The sequence below is a fragment of the Spea bombifrons genome, chromosome 5 (assembly GCF_027358695.1).
Source record: "Spea bombifrons isolate aSpeBom1 chromosome 5, aSpeBom1.2.pri, whole genome shotgun sequence".
In the NCBI taxonomy this organism is placed as follows: domain Eukaryota; kingdom Metazoa; phylum Chordata; class Amphibia; order Anura; family Pelobatidae; genus Spea; species Spea bombifrons.
In genome coordinates, this window is record NC_071091.1 from 21265538 (window position 1) to 21283777 (window position 18240).

Here is an 18240-nt window from a genome sequence, read left to right on the forward strand (position 1 = left end):
TACACATAAAATTGTTAATGTGACACCATAAGCCTAATTAAGGCTAAGTACTATTTTAGAATAGCAATCTTTGATGAACGAGTTGAATGTGGATCAGCTGGCGCCGAAACCAATGTTCTGTTTGTGTTGTTATCGATAGATATCCTGGGATTCTGTGATGATCTATGCTTTATTCAATGAGTAAATAACATGGATTGATTTAATCATAAAAGAATAACAGGAAAACTGTATTGATTTTTAAAATCCCTAATGTGAACATCAGAGGCTATTGACTTGGCTTCTTTCAAGGTTGTATCCATTTCTGGGAGCTCAGAAATGTCAATAGATAGTCATTACTCTAACAAAAAAATATGACAATTTGGACCCTATTCAAAATGGAATTTTGTAACAAGGAATCATTGTGATTCCAGCAAGGGCAGTGTAATATATGTACTAATACACTTTAGTGTTCATTAAACTGAAAAGGACAAAATCCATAATTTCTGCTGCCTGTCCTTGTATTAATTAAGACAGGCTGCTCACAATCCAATAACACAGAAGGCCCGAGATTTTGCTGACAAAAGCATAGTAGCTCATTTTGTTCGGGACAATAGCTTGTAACACATATGATACAGGGAGGTCGTAAATAAATGTTAATGTGATTTATTGACAAATGGATATACATTTTTTTTCCAAATGTTGTATTGCAAATTAAAAGGGATAGCTTTAAATTATATGTTTTAAGGTAGACAAATTACTTGATGCCCCAGTAAATATTGTTGGCATAGAAGTGTGTTACAGTCTTATTGTAGATGTTACGACGGAACCTATACCACTTAGCATGTTATGTACAAAGTACATACCTGGATTGTTCCCATATATGAGTATGGAAGAATCAATAGGCCACTGACTATGTATGACACCTGTATAACATTGTGTAACATATTTATAGAATACACAGTTAACCAAGCATTGTATCAGAAAGTGCTGCAGAATATGATAGCGCTGTATAAATCAATAAATAATAATAAAGCCTCTTGAAAATGACCTTTTTAGTTACTGATTACAGTTTAATGTGTAATATGTTTTATTCTTAAAAAAGCTGTGTTTTGTGTTTTTAAATGGATTTTCACCATCTTTGTCCTTGTAATTTAAGTATAAAATCCTCACGCTCATTTTACTTAACAATCTTGTTGGCTGACCAATAAATATTGACTATACTTTCTTCCATACCAACCAAGTCGGTGTTAGGTCAATACAAAGTATATACTGTAGAAGTCATTCTTTTTCATAATGACATAAAGGGCTATTGCTGCATTTGCAAGTGATTAATAACAATGATAACACGAGCATGCAACAGGCATAACGCAGGATATCTGGACATAAGTGTACATTTTTACAAGATGCATTGCAAATTTCAACACCTTTATGAATCTCCCCAAAATCTCTACAATACGCCTTACGAAAAATTAAGGCAGTTTTTTCTGAAGTAATACTGCAGTTTGTTTGTAGAAAACTGCAGTTTTTTGGACATGAAAAAAACTGCAATACTGCACTTTTACTGCAGTATTATTGCACATTTACTACACTTTTTTTTTTGCAAACCTACAGTTGTACTTCAATGTACTGCAGCTTTATTGCATTTGTACTTCCGTACAAAAATAACTGCAGTAAAACTGCAGTACAGTGAAGTACAAATGCAGTAAAACTGCAGTAAATGTGCAGTAATACTGCAGTAAAAGTCCAAAAAAATGCAGTATTACTTCAGAAAAAACTGCAGTAATTTTTCGTAAGGGACAGAACAGTAATAATTTCGTTTATACATGCACTGTACATGAATACGCACAAACTATGATTTGTCCAATTATGCCAAACCCATACAAGTTTTGTGTTTCCCTGAAATACATTAGGAAGGGATCAAAGCACATTCATGCCAGCTCAGCTCCAAACATGATATGCGTGAAAATGGCTTATCATACATGCATAAGTAACTTGATCTGCAAGGTGAAAATTTCAGCACAGTAGAGGCTTGTCATACTTCATTGGTATTAATTGTGTTTTAGGCAAAATGATGACATGTCTGCAATGGTATGGACATATTGGTCACCCAAGTCTCTAAATATATATAATATTTTCTTCATGTATATTATTTGAAAATATAATTTATTTTTAGAATGCTCAGTTAAGGGACCGAAATCAGGAATTCCTGGTCAGCATTAAATGCATAATTCTTAGTACTGTTAAATGTCTAAACCCTTCCCTGAAATAATCCTTTCATCATGTAAACATTTACCTCATTCATACTTTTTGACAGAAACTGAAAACTAAAGAGAGGTGTTTTTACGTGATTACATTTTCAGTGGAAATAATAAAATGGTGGGTCTGGCAATGTTTATTTGCTTAACGTCCTGGAGAATGCATTTAATGTTTTATTTTTGTTAAGGGGAACAAGATCAGGCAACTTTACATGGATTTCTCGCTGTAGTGAGTAAGCAGGAGTGAAAACAAGCTCAAGTGAAGCCAAAGTAAATAGAGAAATGTGTAAGTGAATCGGCCTTGACAGGAATCAGATCTATTATATATATATTAACATTATATATTATATAAATATATATATATATATATATATATATATACATATAATATGATACTTTATATAAAATACATTATATATTATATATAATACATTATATATTATATATAATGTATTATATTGTGCCTCATACATTTCACCTGCAAGCAGGCTGACCAGCATACCTGGGAATTTATATAATTTGGTGAAACTGGCAACCCTAATTTGAGTACATATTACCATTCACAATGGCCCCCTATATATATATATATATATTTAGCATCACTATGCATACCAGGGAAGGCTACTGGGCACTCCCTCTCTTCTGTGGAGTGGCTTTGTGAAGGGATGACGTTAGTTGTAGAAAGGCATGAGGCTTGCCCCGACAGCCTTTAGGGAGCAGGGAGTGGAAGGGAAGCGGGCATGACTGAAGTGGGCATGACTGAACACAACTTCCCTTCCCAGAGAAAGAAGATACTGACTAGGAGACCCAGAGAAGCAGAGCATCAACCAGAGGCTCTAGGTAAAACCCAGGGAGCTCCCAGGTATGATTATGATGCTAGACCTATGCATCATTGTATTTTATATACTAGTGCTCATTTACATAAAAGCCTCATAATTACATAAAATTCTCAATACATTGGGTATTTTTTAAAGTTGTTGCCTGTTCCTACATATATGGAAGAAAAAAAACAGCTTAAATTAATATTAACTGCCTAACTTTGCTTAGTAAATAATTTGTTTACTTTCTAAAGTTCATTTTCTTACACAAAAAGGCATTCACAGCATGCAGCATTCAGATTTTACCTAAAACAGTATTTTAAGTGACCTCTTGCTTTGCAGGTGCGATCTAGCATTTATTAGGTATTTGTACCTGCATGTAGATTTGTTTCTGCATACATGTAAATAATGTGTCCGAAATAAAAAAATCCAGCCCGTTAATTGCTGATGTCAACTGGGTAAAGCTCTGTCGCCCCAATTATGGAGGCGTTATATGCTTATCATATACACAAAGATCTGTCTGAGGATGTTGGGTGTTGTAGTGGACAGCAGATCGTGTGACAGTGGATGCCTGTGTGCGTGACATAGCAGAAACTTCCTACTGAAACTCTTTTCAGAGATCAAAAGGCTTAAGTGACATGAAACGGAAAAGAAATAAGAAAAAATGTTAGACCGGATTGTCCTTGGGGTAAAAGTGGACTGGTTGGACTACCTGAAGGACTTTTTGTTTTGAAGAGTCACAATTTAGGCAAATTCCTTTTACATTAAAAATCCAAGTGGACAACATCCATTCAGTCTTTTTTGTCGTGACATAGTTGTAGTAGTATTCATGTGTTTTTAACCTTGAATATATTTCTTTTTATTTTATTCTTTAAGCTCCAAGCAAGTTTTATCCTGTCCACAGGTCAGTTTTGTTACACAGGCCAATTAGTGGTGCTACCTTAGCCTGGAGCAAAAGCCAAGTAATAGTGGGGCATGCACCATCTAGAGATGGTGAATAGCTTGCAGAGCAGTAATTTGAAAGGGGGACCTTTGAAGCATTTACCTTACATGGGACCCTATTGTCACTGCAGGCTGTTTGATCTTAAACATAATTTACTTAATTATCTCACCATGGGGGCAATTGGCCAGGCTAGATTAGGTTGTAAGGCCTAATGGACATGGGAAAAGTTAAAACTGCTCCAAGAAAGGTATGTGAATATTTGTTCACGAGGACAGGCAATAGAGAAAAGGAAAAAAATAATAAGAGCCATGGATCTTGGAAGTAAGAAGTAAGATGTAAAAGCCCTTTATTTGGTTTCTTCACATTTCATGTACTTTAAACTAGCTCTATTTGTACAAACTGATAGCATTAATATCATTCCACACAATCTCTGCATTATATTTATGCTCAGCCTTTTGGCAACAAAATGGTTTAAAAATCTATATTTCTATATGTAAAAAGGGTTGTGATAACCACTGCTTCGTCCATTTGATTTCAATGGATGTGTATAGGACATTGATTGTAGTGATTATGGAGGGTGCATCTGCAATTGGGCACCCATGACCCTTTATTTGCTGGTTTAGTGGAGAACATGTACATAAATACAGTTCTTTAATCCCCTGCTCTCTTCCATCCTCCACAGAAGGAGCAGAGGAAAATTGTGTTACTAGACCACCGGTGACCTAGGTCACCAGACAATACTGGGATGGAGAGAGAGAGAGACAAGCAGTTAGTCCCCCAAAAATATATGGGCTCCCCACAGTTCTAGATTGTAAGCTCATTTGAAAAGGGTCCTTCTAACCTAATTTTATTTCTGTAAATCCAAGTTGTTATGTGATATACTACTGTTATGTCCTGTTTACTTATTGAACCACACTGTGCATTATGATGGTGCTATATAAATCAATACATAATGATAACAATAATAATAATTATTATTAATATAAATGATTTTGTATTGCCACATGAAACAACTGTTAAAATGAATATTTTGATCACAAATAGTGAAACAAAGTATGTACCAGGGGAAAATGGTGAAATTAATAAAGTAAGAGCTGGAATAAACAGGGGTAACAGATTAATTTATAGTTGGGCTTCCTTTGCTTTAGTATTAACATATCTAGGAGCCTGAGCATCTCTGTGTCACAGACGCCACATGAATTACAGCTAAAATGACCGGACGGCTAAATAGCCTATAGTAATCGGTTGGGAGGAGTAATTCTAGCAATTTACCAAGGCCTTTGTTTACTGTTGAAAGCTAGCCCTGCCTCATAGTTTCTTTAGCCTCTCATGAGGAGCCGAGGAAAATCTAGGGGACTAATTTCATGTCAGTTGTAACTCACAATGCCTTTGGATTATCTCTAATACATGTACCACTTCCTAATTAAAACATTAGTTACATTTTTTTGGACATAACTTGGCCTTCAACTATTAATCCCAGTGCAATTGGAGGAACAATGGTTATGATTTCCCCATGATGCTTTTTTGCGGAAGTACTCCAAAAGGCCAGAATAATGAAGACAGAGTCACTGCGAAAGAGAAACGTTTCTGCACCTCTCTTTCTCTGTGAATCTGTCTGCATTAATCTTGCCTATCAATGTGAACCAGGCGTCCCGTCGCACTTCTATAAAAGTGCGGAGTGAAAGGAGACAACCTCTCTTCCTCCAATCAGGGAGAGGGTGTGCTCAGATCCTCCACCCTTTTGCAGAACATGCACTGGGAGGCCTCGTTCATGGAGAAGTGGACGAGGAAAGAAGACATGGGGAGAACAAAGAAAGCAGGAGAAAGAGGACAGAAGAACAAGAAGAGGCAAGAATAAAAGCAGAGCTGCTGGAAAGAGACAGGGACACGGAAGTGGTCAGGAAGGTAGGGAGGCATTGAGAGAGAGTGTGCGAGTGAATGAGAGTGTGAAAGAACAGGAATGTGAAACGGAACTGAAAGGGTAGGGAAAAAAATTAGTTCCAAAAATTAAACAAAAAATTTGTCCAAATTGTTGTTGGTCCATTTGCACAAGTCTAATAATAATTAAATAATAAAGGCTCTTCTTTGCAACCACACTATCAAGTACAAATATGGAAAGTTCCCAATGAAAACAATCAGCTTTTAATATAGAATGATAAAAATACACAATGATAAAAGTTGATATAATATACCAATACAGTGTTTTCAGATAAATGTTTTCAAACTAATCTAGAAATCTGACATGTTTCACCAAAATAGGCTTTTTCAGAGGCAGGTTGAGAATACTGACAAATTGTCCTATAAATAAGCAAAAGAATCAAAGAATCAAGAATCAAATGCTATCAAAATTTTCTTCTTAGGAAAAGGACAATGGATTCGTAAAAAAAATAGGCATATTAGATACATGGTATGACAAGATATGTACATATAAAATTATAGATAATTGGCATAGTATATAGATATTAGCATAATGGCAATATAGTTATAATGTCCAAAGATCAGGCGCTATAACAGAGAAACAAAAATCCTAGTATAACTAGTATAGAAGCCAAAAGTGCAATGGTGCCTAAACATTGGCAAGGACTTCCCTGTGGGAATAATATGCTGCGAAAACAAGTATGTGAAAATACAGTTCTCCAAATGGAGGAGAAACGATATTTGCCGTTGTGAAGCAAATAAATGTAAGTCAGGGCGTTATTCGCGGCTATTTTAAATTATGAAGGAAGGGGAGAGTTGAAAGAGGGCCAGCCTCCTGGTTACCACATAGAGCAGCAGAGGTGGAATAAAAGCTTTCCAAGAATATCGAATAGCGTAACAGGTTTAAGTCTCTGCAATGGTTACGTTGCTAATCCCTACTTGTAAAAGACTTATGTGTGCTGGTTGTACTGAATAGAATTATTAGGGAGGGTTTAACCATGTCAGGAGCAAAATGGAATCTGGATATTGAAACATATTACTAAGGTAACACTGTAAAGTGTGCTGTACAGGAATAATATATCATTGTTGCACATACTGAGCTATTATGTGGATCCTGAGACTGCATCTTGCAGATTCATTTAAACTTTGCAAGGAAGCCTAAAAGTTAAAAAAAGGGAAGAAAGATTGGGAGAGCTGTTGGAATATAACCAAAATGTAGTTAAAGTGTAACTAAATTTAGTGTCTTCTGTATAGATAAAAAAAAAATATAAAGTATATAAATGAAAAAATAGTGGAATGCTACAGTGAAAGAATCTTTGCCTAGGCAAAACGTGGGGCAGATCTCCCTACTGGGCAATCAGCCTCCCTGGTGTGGAATAGATAAGTTGGTCCATTGCAAGGAAGATTTCTTATCTCCTGAACTATCCCATTTACATTCTGCTGGCACAGCCTCCATAGCATGCGGTAGGTACCCAGCACTGAGCATCCTTCCGAAGGGCTTGCCAGAATATGATGTCACATCGAGTGCTCGGTACAAATGATAGTGGCCAAGGAGGTAGGCGCTGGGGAGGTGCGCACTGTTACTACATCACTCTCTAAGCCATCATTTCCCATTCTTTGATCTTACCACAGAATTGAATACTGACCAAACCCAGGATTAGATGTCTCGATGATCTGGCCACATTTACGGAATAATATTTAGCCTGAGCTTTTAGGGCTTTTCTAAATATTTATATACCCTGCACAGGGCAGCCTTAAGAAGATGGAGCCCCAGGATGACATGTTTTATTCCCGAGCTCCACAGCAACCGCTGAGGTGCAGACATAAACATGTAACCGCTTACAACATACAGGTCTGTACATTTCTGTCGTAATGTTCACTTATTAGTAATACAATATACTCACAGTCAATACAATATTGTGAAATCTACTTGCTTCCTTAGATACTTTATTTAACTTTTGATCCATTCTCACTCCTATTAATACATAATTATGCTGCAATGCTGTATAAAGAGCTTTATTTGGGGGAATTAAAAAAAGACCCTAGTATTCTGATAAATCTATAATGCTGTAAAAGAAAGGAGGTATTAACAAATACAGTATGTAGAACTTTTTTTCCAACCTAAAATAAATGAAGCTTTTTTAGCTAAGCTGGAAACGATGGAGATGAAATCGTTGATGGAACCAGTGGTCTAGCACAGCTTCTTGCTCTCTTTAATGTCTGTAAAAGTTTTTGGCAAATATCAGAATCAAGCAGTAATCCTGCCATTATATTATTATAATATCATTTTTTTTAGATTTTAGAATATCTGTAATTAACTATGGAACACATCCAAATGATATGAGTACATGGTGTGCATTTGACTTATGTTCTTGTTCTAATACATGTTATTGACTTTAAAAAAGCTGACTCCATTTTAACTCATAGTGCTATTTTTTTACTTACACCACTAAAATATTGGGTTACTAATTATAAGAACAAAGGAGAATGAGAAAAAGAGAGTCGTGGAAAATGTGTTTAAGAGGATGAAGTATGCATGCAGGCAATATTTACACAAGCAAAAAAAAAGTACAGCATGTTAAAAAACTAAAATGATGTAATAAACGTGTGATGGTAATTAAATAATTAAATGATGATGGTGACAAACAATCAACAATCAACCAAGGATTTGCAGACAAGTTCAACATTTCAGAAAACTAACATGTCTATGCATCATAAAGGGTTGAGCTGGCCATATATAATGTGCAGTTCTTAAATAATATACACTGATTATATTTCTTGTTTTAAGGCAAGAATATATAGAATTTCTGGGCAGTTTGCAGCCATCAAGCTCTGAAAAATAGCACCAATGAAATTTGGACGAGTTTCAATTTTAATTAAATCTGCCAATTTTGTCAATTCGTACGAATCTCCGAAAAGAGGCGGCACCCCCAACAAAAGAAACGAAAGTGAAGCAAAGAGCTCTGAATTTTCGTTTGAATTTCTTTGGTTCTTTCACTCTCACTCACGCTCTCTCACACTCTCATTCAGTCCTTCTCACAATTTCAGTCTGAACCAAAAGGGCAGGAAACAAAATTTATTGTCCGAAAATGAATACACCTAAAACTAAACAAAAAATTAGTCTGAATCGTTATTGGTTTGCACAAGTCTATGGCTTAGCATATTTCTGGATGACTACTTCCATCCAGCATGTTCTGTTAAAGCCAATAAACAGCATTTCAATGCCACGGACAAAGCCACACATTCCAGTCTAGCTGTGGTTCACACTATCATACCTGATAGCGAGTGATGTCACATGTTGCTGTTGTCATGTATTGCCCCACCAATGTTATGTGGGTGACATCATGATGTCATGGTGTGCTTCACTCTCGGAATGCCCCACCCCCACCTCTTTTCCTTATGGAAAGTATAATTAAGGCACTGCGTATTCTAAGCTGCAGCAGTCCCACTATACAGGCCATTTGCAGCTGGGACATAAGCCTGACTGTCAAGACTATCCAAAAACATTGAAGAAGAAGAACTGTCAAGTTGAATAAAATGAATGCAAGTATTCTATTTTAGAGCAATGTACATTAATAAAAAGAAAACTTTTCACAAAAATTGTGCATGTTCCCAAATATGGGGAAACAACAACACGTTCACTCAGTTTAAATGGCTATTTTATACTGCAGATACAAACAAGTTATACTTTATTTTCCCATTTTAGCCAGTGCTTAAAGGCAAGGCAAATATTATGCGTAGTGTAATTATACTGTGAAATTTGAAATAGATGTACTTTTTATGCTTTAATTTAAATGGAAAATACAGCATGTTTTTGAACCACCTCCATGTTACCTTATCGGAACAAACTATATCAGCAAATCAGCATGAAGTCAATTATCAGAAATCAGCACCACCTTCTTCACAATGTAGCCACAGGACTCAAAAGTCATGTTCAGCTATGAGTAGTAATAATTATGTCTGCATAGATGGACAATCACCTTTTTTTCGTTGACACAATAATATAAGCAGATCAGTGTGATATCAATTAATAAGAAATTAGCACCAACTTTTTTATAATGTATCCATGGGCCTCACAAAATGTGCATAATGTTTCAATGGTATCCAATTGGTTTTAGATGGCTGTCTATGGTACATAGGTGGACATTCTTTTTTTAAAAAGAGAATTACACACAAAAGAAAATAAGTAAATATAATTGTATTATTTCACAACAAAAAATAAGTAAACATAATGGTACTATAATGAACTCCTAATGAGTAAACTACCAATTATTAATAATAGTCTGTCTTTCTATATCCAACACAATACATAATGTATTATGATCAGATTTTTCCATTTTTTTTTCTAAAAGTTTCCATTAATCAAATGGTAAACAAATTACTAGGTTTTTGTACCCAGGACTACTCTTTTGTATATTCTGTGTAATAATGGGGAAAAGAAACAAATTAAAAGGTTTCCTACCTCGGATATTCTCTGGGTATTCATGTAAGTGGTGAAACCATTTAAGATAAATAAGAAATTAGTTCAGAAGGTCGACAAAGAATTATACAGAGGAAATTGAGTGAAGTAGGTGAGACATGAATGGTGAATAAGGTACATTAGCACATTCCTTCACTTCACTTTTGTCAGAAGGGAAAAGTGTTGGGGACAATGCAATCGAGTGAAGAAGCAGATTTTTTTGCAAGTGTTTACATGCAAGGACATAGAACTGGAGTCGAGTCTGGTCAGTTAAGTTAAGGCTTTATTCGACTGACTACATAACCTTAGCAAATAGACCCACCTTTCGCCATATGCTGACACACATATACACATATATTATTTTTATTTATAGATTTATAAAGTGACATCAAATTCCACAGTGCTGTACATGCTAACAGAATCCTCTACCATACACACATATACTCTATTGTCACGCTGTCTCCAACACCATACCACAGCACACATTCACTCACTCTAACACCATATACTTACATGTACCTACATGAATATTCAAACACTCTCTCCCATCATCATTGCAGCTCACACAGCACTCCCCTTACCTCATACAGAGTCACAAATGTTCGTTCTTTTGAGGTACGCTTTAAGCCTTATCCAAAATAGTTTAATAACATGGCATTTCCACAAGCTGTGCATAAGACCAGCATTTGGCTTTACGCATTTAGGCCAATTATTATCTGGATGCAGATCTCATTTATAGAGCCGTTCAAGAGAGATATATGCCTGATGTGTAATTTTATAAGTCATCTCTGCATACATGGCCAAAGGTAGCACCTGTTGTTCTCAGAAAGGCCTTATGAATAGTCTTTGGATTCAAGTCTGGTTCCAGGCCCAGTATCTAATCCCCATTGTATTGGTCAATGAGGCTTTTGGGTGTGTATTTTTTCAAAGGCCCTGGTCATTCCAAGTTTGAAATATGTGATCGTGTGTGCCTGTTGAAAGTGTGGGTTATATAGGAAAGTAATATGGGGTGTATACTGCCAGTGTAGCCTTTTGTCTAAATTTGAAAGTTTCCAGTTTTTTGTAATTTTAAAAATCATGGGATTTGACGTGTTCCAGGAGATCCGTGAACTGTGTGTAAGAGGTTAGGTAAAGACAGTTTTCCACACACTCATTTTTAGGGATTTTGATGCCAGGTATGTAATCAATGTAGAGGCCAAAGGAGTCCATCCCACTGTGTTCCCTAGCTGAAATAAATATAAAAGCCCTGTAGTGCTTCATAAAAGGTGTCCAAGACGTAGTGGCGGGCTAAGCAATATATTACCATATAGTGTGACAGGAATCCCCAATATTTATGCCTTAGGTAGGTGTTTTTTGAATAGTATTCTCTGGCTATGTGCTGAATTATTGCTTTGTTTTATGTATGTATTGGTCAACATTATGCTAGTAGCAACCCAGGAATCTGGATGTGTATGCCCTTTTATGCTTTTTAGGTTGTGTGCTGTTTTGTTTCAAAGATGCACCTATTTATTTGCCTTTGTGTTAAATGCATGTAAAATAAATCACTGAAACAAGAAAAAACATGCTGAAAGCGCAAGGGTTTTTGCTATAAAGTACCCGTGTAATAACTTCATCGGCATTGATAACATCTTTCTCTTCGGGCTACTGCACGCTTGTTTCTACTTATGTGGAGCTTTTTCAAACCACTCTAAAATTCCTTCTTTAACAATAAAGCTTTTATGGTCACTTATTACACTGGAGAACAAATAGCTCTTTTTTTATTGGCTTCCTGAAATATTTACAGCAGTCTTTGTTCTCGGGTTAATGCCAACTTATATATATATATATATATATATATATATAAAGAATGACCTGATATAGTTAGACACAAAAAATCAAGGGGGTAATCTCAACACATTTGGGATGTCTGTGACATGTGTTAAGTTGACGAAGGGAAGAGACATTCAGTAAATCAATTAAGAATGGAGGTTTTAGCATACTTTAGGTTCGTTAATCACAAATTGTCATATAATATGTAATGTAAATTTTGCTTGCATGCTCTACAGATTAATGTCAAGTACTTTTACACTTTCAGTATCATTTCATTTTCTCTGGGGTCCTATCACTTAGACTAAGCATCACACAGTTCCTTCTTCGGTTCTCCGAGTTATACAAGATTTGTTATAAGCTTATTTTCCACACATAGACATATAGTGATGACCTTCCTCTGCTCTTACTTCCTACAAATACAAGACTGCTTGAGTTTTGCCCTCTCCAGGTTTACTCCCCTTCTCCCACTACTTCTGCCTTGCTCCTACTGCTGGTGACTTCTCACCATACCATCCTACTCCTTAGTCAGTCTGTACATATGTCTAGTACTATTATTTATTTATACAATGTTTACAGTGGGACAGTTCTGTAACTGGTCCACCTGAAACATTTGCACTTTTACTTCTTGTGTAATATACCTGCACCTCCTTCTAAATTGTAAGCTCATTAGAGAATAGCCTTCTTCGCCTTTGTCCACATTGTTGTGCTATACACTACCTGTTATGTCCCGCTTCCCCATTATTCAGCACTGCAAAATATGATGCATCAATAATAAGAATAAAAATACTACTACTACTAATAATAATACCCTTATTTTAAGCCGACTAGATGTGCAGCTAGGTCCACTTAGCCCTGGTTGATATTCTAGTGATACATTTATTTATTTAATGTATCCATCAGAATAATGACCTATAACTTAAACCATGCAATAGAAATCAACAGACATGAGTTTAATGTGCAAAGGCAACATCTATTATAGTAATATAATGGAATTTTACTCCAAATGATCTAGGTCAATAAATTGGTGTATTGATGTCTCCTGCTACAGATAATCATATTCCATTATAGTACTTCTATGTGGGAAAAATGGGCTTGTGTAATTACTGTTATATACTCAACTGTCATGTATAGATACCTTTCTTCTGTACATCAGAGGCATTTATAGATGGTGGTTTAATTGCAATTGCTGTTACCCTCTGTATTGGCTGGGTCAGGTTTCATTTTGCAAATGTAAGTGTTGGTCAGCCAATAGGACGCAGTTATTACAATGCATTACCGCTACCACCCAATTTCCCTACTCTGATCCTTCTTCTCTGCTGAAGTCAACGTTTAAATAACCACATGCAGCAGTAGGAGCATCATTCTTATTATTGTAAATAAAATAACATTTTAGATCTTGCTCAACATGGTTGAGATCGAATATCTAAGCAGAACAGCATCTCAAATACTCATACCTAAAACTTCTTACAATATTTACAAATCATTACGAACAATAAGGTAATTGTATTCTCCTGGTAGTAGGCTTTTTCTGCAGCCGAGAAAGCTAGTGAAATATTGTTTATATTCTTTTAAATAAAAACTAACATATATCAGCATTATTGTGCTAAAGGTCCTTGATTTTACAAAAAACTGAATAAAAACATTATATACCTTCAACATCAGCATGTTCCTAACCTAAACTGGGAACGTAATTTATTGTACTATTTATTTGTTGGTGCTATACAAATAAATAAATAAATACATAATAATAATAATAATAATAATAATAACCTGAAAAAATACACTAACCTTAAAATTGTTGGTTTAGAATAGTGGGGCAGAATATGATCTGTCTGATTTAAAATATTATTTGCATCTTGTGAGAAACAGTCCCCAGGGCACTCCGGGGCTGATTACCTTTGTGCCCCCCACTTACCATAAGAGTTGCTGGTGTGGCTGATCCAAAGTTTTAGTTTGTGGCTGCCCGCTGGGTACATGCAGCTACGCACAGCAATAGTCTAAGCAAACTTTGTTGATATGGAGTGCTGGATTTTGTTGGGACAATAAGCTTGGGCTTGACCACAAACACAGATACACTAGCACACTCACAGATAAACACTCACATGAGCATGCTGACGGTGGCACACTTACACATACAAACTGACATTAAAACATCATCAATCTGTCATTACAGCTCCCCTGCATGACCTTGCCTGGAGCTCTTTCTTATGGCTGTTCACAAACTGTGCAAGCTACCACAATATTACCGTGGAGTCATGTAATATCACGTTACCTGACCCCATTGTGCTTCCGCCTCCACGAGTGGGCCAGTCCTACTTGGACCAGCCATGTTTGAAGGACAAACTCAGGTGCATTTACCTCACACCCTAATGCTGTTTTGTTTATCCCCAATCCATTTCTGGTAAAGACTGTGTTAATAGACTGAACCATAGACCAGACATTTGACAGAAAACAAACAGCCTAAAAGAACTTGAAAGCTACTCTATCCTTTACTTTGCACTCACTATCCCTTACAGGTTTACACAGTGATGGAACACAGGATGATCCACCAGAAGAAAATCAAGCTGAAGCTGTGCAAGCCAAGGGCTGTGCTTATGATTGGTTGATAAACTAACCAAAGACATACACTGAACCGGCAATCTAACCAGGTACTCATCCAGATATTAAAATAAAGCACACAGACCTATTAAACATTTTTTACATATGGGGCGCTTGTAAGTATTCAGTATGCTTGCGCTTGTTGTGAATTACTTAGCATCTTTCCCAATTATATAAATAACTACAAACATGCCTAATGGTTTCTGTCACTGCCCTGCCCCTAATTAGCGGTATATTTTGGTTGGCTCCTGCCCTATGCAGTGTCAGTTGCCCTTACGGCTTATCTCCACAACCACTGTCCTCTCTGTTGACCTCTGGGAAAGTTTAATGTATCTGGACCAGTCACAAGGGAGATCGCTTCTCACTAAAAAACAGATTGACCAGCAGAGCACCAGGGGGTTTTTGTGGAAGAGGGGCTGCCCAACTGTTGTAGTATGCATAGGTGAGAATACACCCCTGCCTCTAACACTGTTCTTAGCCAAACGGTTTTTTTGTTTTTCATCACTTGAAATGCTTTGAGTATTTTAAATGAATATTTTATTTGTGTGCTACCTAAGTATAACTTTCAATTATGTCAGAAGCAAGCAAGCAAGCAACAGCAGGAAACAAGGGAGGAGGTAATCTATTTTTCTAGTTCAAAAAATGAGAGCCTCTACCAGTTCGCATGCAGTGAAATGCACTGGAGTCTATGCAAAAAAATAAATAATAATTCTGATTTAAGGACTAGAATGCCCCTTAAAATCACCCACCTGAACAATTTTATATCCAAACATAGCAATGCGGTTTGTGAAGATTTGTGAAGACATATCCAACAGAACTGGATCCACAATGGAGATACCAGTTCAATAAAGCACACCTGATACAAATTCAAAACTAATTACATTTTGTGCTACGTGCTACTGTAAATAAAGATATGATTCTCCTTGTATACTAGCTTAACATATTGCCTTTCAGTTATGAAGAACTCAGCTTTTGGGGCAGTTTCACAATTCATATAATTAGACAAAATGGGAGGTTGAATTGAACATACACTAAATGGGCTAAATTAAAAAAAAATGTATTAATAATATGCTGTAATTGAAAATGATTAAAACGTAACAATAAGTATTTTTTAGTGTGTTCTAGTAAACAGTAATCATATGCATAAAATGAAATCCAGACATATAAAATGTGTTCAGTCTAAATCAGAGGGGCTTCAAAATGCTGAAGCTCTGTTGGGTTGCATCAAATTTGCAAGCTCTTTATCCTCATTGAAAGGTGAAATTAATGGTTTTCGCTGAACCGTAGGACGCTATTGTGAACATTCTATACTCTAGAGACTGCTGTTTGATTCCACTGCCGCTGGTTGGGATAAGAATTGCATTCATAGTATTAAAAGTGATTTTTTTTTTATTTTGCATTGTGATGCATGAGGCAATGGAGCTACTTAAAGAAAAAAAAGACTTACAATTGACCTTGCATCACGGGAGGACGGCTAGAAAAAAATATGTCACTTCTAAACAATTGCAGCAGCAGTGCAAATTGGCCAATACAAGGAAAAATGCAAGGACAATTAATTGTAATTAAGAAGGAAAATTATAAACAGAACCACCGTTGAGAACAAATGAAAAGGGTACACAGTAAACAATTTAACAAGAGTAATAGCAGAGGGGAAAATAAAGATTTTTAAAACCATTAGATTTTATTTATTCAATGGCATATATTTTTAAAGCTTAATTCTTTGTTTTCCTCTCGCAAAGGGTAATTTAGATTTAAAAAAAAAAAGATTAACATGCACTTTTTAGCTGCTTAAGTGATATTTGATGGAAAACAAATATTTTAATAAGACAGCAGAAAAATAAAACTGTGGGAAAAGTTGACAGCTTCACTTTAAGAATTGTCAGAATCTACAAGAGATGTCATTTTTATACTAATTTTAAGTTTTACTCCAGGGAAAGAAAAAGGACAAAGGTACTAAGACATTCTATAACACCAGTAAAGCTTGGCCTGTACTTCTGCCCCAAAGAACCCACACCTTGCTTGTTCGCAAGGAGAGAGAAGCAACCTGCAAGGGATTATTGCGTAAATTACAACATTGTTCCATATTTATAATCTAGTGGCAGGAAGGATGGCATTTAGAGTAATACAGCCCAGTGGTCCATAAAGGGTCTCTTTATTACCGTGAAAGAATCTTGGCAACAAATTCATTTAAAAATGTTTTACCGTGAGGAACACATTGAAATGTATCTTGCTTCAAGCATATCCTAGAGAGCATTTATAATTACAGCAATATGGCGCATCATATACACTCACTAACCATCTCAAACTGGTTTCTTGAACATGACAATGAGCTCACTGCACTCCAATGGCCTCCACATTCACCAGATCTCAATCCAATAGAGCACCTTTGGGATGTGGTGGAACGGGAGATTCTCAACTGTGTGATGCCATCATGTCCATATCGAACAAAATCTCTGAGGAATGTTTCCAGCATCTTGTAGAAAATATGGCACAAAAAATGAAGGCAGTTCTGAAGGCAAAAGGGGGTCCAACCAGGTACTAGTAAGGTGTACCTAATAAGGTGGCCAGTGAGTGTATACTTTAACCTCTTCAGTGCCAGCTTTGTTGGAGATATGTAGTAGGCAAAGTAGACTGCCAGCCTCCTATCTCCTCAACAACAGCACTCTCCCTGCTGCAGGTAGCTTTTGGGGGATATTTTTACCACTGTATCATGTTATGTAATGCACCATCTGCCCTAAACTGAATGTGTATAAATAGCTTAACATATATATATATATATATACTGTTATATTTATATATAGGGGGAAAGTTGGCATTGTTGGACATATTGCTTGTGAAGTTGGGAGTCTAGGGAAATTTTTGCACCAGGGCCCTAAGATTTCTCATTACGGCCCAGACACCAAATATTTATCTGAATTAACATGTCTAATTTTTAAAGCATTCTCACTCTATAGCATTTTTTCACACGTGCCTCAAACATGCATTTTACTGTATATACAGCTCTTTTGCAGAAGTGCTCGGAGAGGCCAGAATAATACAGAGATTCATGGAGAAAGAGATTACCTTTTTCTCTGTGGATACATCTGCATTTTTCTGGAGTACTTCCGCAATAGGACAGAGGCACCACGGGGACAGCCTCTCCTCCATTCTTTCAGTCGGGGAAGAGGAAATGCTCTGGGAGGCCAGGTTAACAGAACGGATAGCGGGTAGAAGAGGACCAAGAAAGAAGACAGGTGAAACAGTACAGAAGAAGAAGAAAAGGCAAGACATGAAGAGGAGACAGGGACATGGAATCAGTTGGCAAAGAAGGTAGGGAGACATTGTGAAAGAGTGTGAATGAAAGAGAGTGTGAGTGAGTGAGTGAGTGAGTGAGCGTGAAAAAATACAAATGCAAATGAAAATTCTGAGCACTCTTACTCATACTAATTTATGAATTTTAATTTGTTCAAATCCAAATGCACA